The sequence below is a fragment of the Cetorhinus maximus genome, chromosome 14 (assembly GCF_964194155.1).
Source record: "Cetorhinus maximus chromosome 14, sCetMax3.hap1.1, whole genome shotgun sequence".
NCBI lineage: Eukaryota > Metazoa > Chordata > Chondrichthyes > Lamniformes > Cetorhinidae > Cetorhinus > Cetorhinus maximus.
The window spans coordinates 20,150,026-20,153,546 of record NC_135892.1 but is presented as its reverse complement, the minus strand read 5'-3'; positions in this window follow the sequence as shown (position 1 = coordinate 20,153,546).

Below are 3,521 nucleotides of genomic sequence, written 5' to 3'. Positions count from 1 at the left end.
CCTCACGGGACGACACCACTAATTCACACACACCCTCACATCTCCATCAGACTCATATCCTCAGGAGCTCACATCCTCATCCTGTCCACGTCTCTGCTCACGAGACAAACCTTCCACACAGTGCCATGTGTCCTGCTCACACTCTCTCCATCTGTTTTCATACAGGAGAAGCTAGCTCACAACAGTAGGAAGAGGTCCCAGACCTGGAGTTGAGTAGCCCACATTAGGCCCCTCACTCACTTTGAGGAATGTGCCATCATGTTGATTGGCAAGGATATGGACGTACCTGCGGTGACGGTGAGGTCAGTGGTGAACACCCACCTGAGGATTCTGCACCACATCATCCCTCTCTCAACGCAAATTTAAGTGCTCCCTTCCCTGCTTTTGACTCTGCTGACAGGCACTAATCATCTCTACTTTGGTTCACAGGGAGCTCTGCCAAGCGATCGACATCCTCAGTCAGCCAGTCCGTCAGCTCCATCTATGTCTTCACCTCTAGCCAAGAGGACACCTTCTCCATTAAAGAGCAGTTGGAAACCCTCAACAGATTGGCACACTTGTTCTTATCATCTTTGCTGATGATAATCCTCCTTCCACCCCCACCCCCCCCACCCTGGCTCCCCTATTGTCCCACACACTCTCCCCCTCCCACCCACCCCTCACTTCCTTCCCGTTCTTCACCCAACACCCATTCTGTCTCCCCCTCCTATCCCCCCCCGCTTTGCTCTCTTCCAGCACCTTCCCCATCTCTTCCCATATTTCTCTCCCTCTCTCCCTACCCCTCCCTTCCTACCCCCTTCCTTCTCCCCCTCTCCTATCCTCACCCCAACTCTCTTTCTCACCTCTGACTCACCCATCTTCCCTCCAGCTCCATCTCTCTATACTCTCCCTCCCATCCCGTCCTTCTCTCCCCTCCTTTCTCACACCTTCCCTCCCCCAAATCCCCATCCTCTCCTTCCCTCCCTCCACTTGCACTCACTCCCCCTCCCTCCCCACCCCTTCCTTACAACCTTTCCTCCCTTCCTACATTCTCCCTACCTCTCCGCTTCCTCCCCATCCCCTCTCCCTCCTCCTTCCATCCCTAAGCCCCTAACTCATTCACTACTCCTCGACCTCACTCCCCCTCCTTCCCTCACTTCCCCCTCCCCTTTAACACCATCCCTTTCCCTCACTCCCCTCCATCACTACCCTTCTTCCCTTCCGGACCCTCATCTTCCCTCCTTTCCACTCAATCTCTCCCACCATCCCTCCCACCCTCTACACCGCTATTCTTCCCTTCCTTTCTCTCCTTCCCTCCGTCCCATCCAATCATTACCCTTCCTTTCCTCACTCCTCCTCCCAACCCCTTCTTCCCACCACCTTCTGTCTCGCCTCTGTCTGTGCCTTCCTCCCTCGCCTTCCCTAACTACCCCCATCCTTCCCTCGTCTTTCCCACCCCTTTTCTCTCCTTCCTCCCTTCTTTGCCCCTCTCCCCCACCCACTCACCTCCCTCGCTCCCCCACCCACTCACCTCCCTCGCTCCCCCACCCACTCACCTCCCTCGCTCCCCCACCCACTCACCTCCCTCGCTCCCCCACCCACTCACCTCCCTCGCTCCCCCACCCACTCACTCACCTCCCTCGCTCCCCCACCCACTCACTCACCTCCCTCGCTCCCCCACCCACTCACTCACCTCCCTCGCTCCCCCACCCACTCACTCACCTCCCTCGCTCCCCCACCCACTCACTCACCTCCCTCGCTCCCCCACCCACTCACTCACCTCCCTCGCTCCCCCACCCACTCACTCACCTCCCTCGCTCCCCCACCCACTCACTCACCTCCCTCGCTCCCCCACCCACTCACCTCCCTCGCTCCCCCACCCACTCACCTCCCTCGCTCCCCCACCCACTCACCTCCCTCGCTCCCCCACCCACTCACCTCCCTCGCTCCCCCACCCAGTCACTCACCTCCCTCAGCCCTCCCACCCTCTGTCCTCCCTCAATTCCCCCACCCTGTCCTCCCTCAATTCCCCCACCCTGTCCTCCCTCAATTCCCCCACCCTCTGTCCTCCCTCAATTCCCCCACCCTCTGTCCTCCCTCAATTCCCCCACCCTCTGTCCTCCCTCAATTCCCCCACCCTGTCCTCCCTCAATTCCCCCACCCTCTGTCCTCCCTCAATTCCCCCACCCTCTGTCCTCCCTCAATTCCCCCACCCTCTGTCCTCCCTCAATTCCCCCACCCTCTGTCCTCCCTCAATTCCCCCACCCTCTGTCCTCCCTCAATTCCCCCACCCTCTGTCCTCCCTCAATTCCCCCACCCTCTGTCCTCCCTCAATTCCCCCACCCTCTGTCCTCCCTCAATTCCCCCACCCTCTGTCCTCCCTCAATTCCCCCACCCTCTGTCCTCCCTCAATTCCCCCACCCTCTGTCCTCCCTCAATTCCCCCACCCTCTGTCCTCCCTCAATTCCCCCACCCTCTGTCCTCCCTCAATTCCCCCACCCTCTGTCCTCCCTCAATTCCCCCACCCTCTGTCCTCCCTCAATTCCCCCACCCTCTGTCCTCCCTCAATTCCCCCACCCTCTGTCCTCCCTCAATTCCCCCACCCTCTGTCCTCCCTCAATTCCCCCAACCTATGTCCTCCCTCAATTCCCCCAACCTATGTCCTCCCTCAATTCCCCCAACCTCTGTCCACCCTCACTCCCCCACCCTCTCTCCCCCACACTCTGTCCACCCTCTGTCCCTTAGCCACTTTCCTCTCTCTCCTCTTCCCCACCCTCACACCTCCCTCTTTCCCCAATCTCTCCCCCACCCACCTCCGGCCTTAATGCCACCCTCCAACCGCCTCTCCTCCACTCTGCCCCCACCTCTCCACCACCCACCCCCAATTCTCCTCAAAAACACCAGCCCTCCCCATGGCCCTGTCCACCACTCCTCCCCCACCCCTTCCCCACCTCTTCCCCACCTGCCCCCACGATACACCCCTCCCTACAAACCCTCCCCGACCTTTTTCACTGTACTCCCTAACTGCTCCCCCTTCCCTCTCCCAACCGCCCTCCCTGGGGGCGGGGCAAGGGGCGTGGCCGGAGGGGTGGGGGAGAGGCCCGGGACGGAGCCGGAGGGGTGGGGCCGGGGGAGGGGCTCAGGGGGCGGGGCGGGGCCGGAGGTGCGGGGGGAGGGGCCCGAGGCGGAGCCGGAGGGGCCGGAGGGTTGGAGCGGAGCGGGGCCTGAGGGTTGGGGCGGAGCGGGGCCGGAGGGGTGGGGCCGGGGGCGGGGCTGGGCACGGGGGGGGGGGGGGGGGGCGGGGCTGGGCACGGGGGGGTGGGGCACGGGGGGGGCGGGGCTGGGGGGGCGGGGGGAGGGGCCCGGGCGGAGCCGGAGGGGAGGGGCCCGGGCGGAGCCGGAGGGGAGGGGCCGAGGGCGGGGAGGGGCCGGAGGCGGGGAGGGGAGGGGCCGGAGGCGGGGAGGGGAGGGGCCGGAGGCGGGGAGGGGAGGGGCCGGAGGCGGGGAGGGGAGGGGCCGGAGGCGGGCGGGGTGGGGCCGGA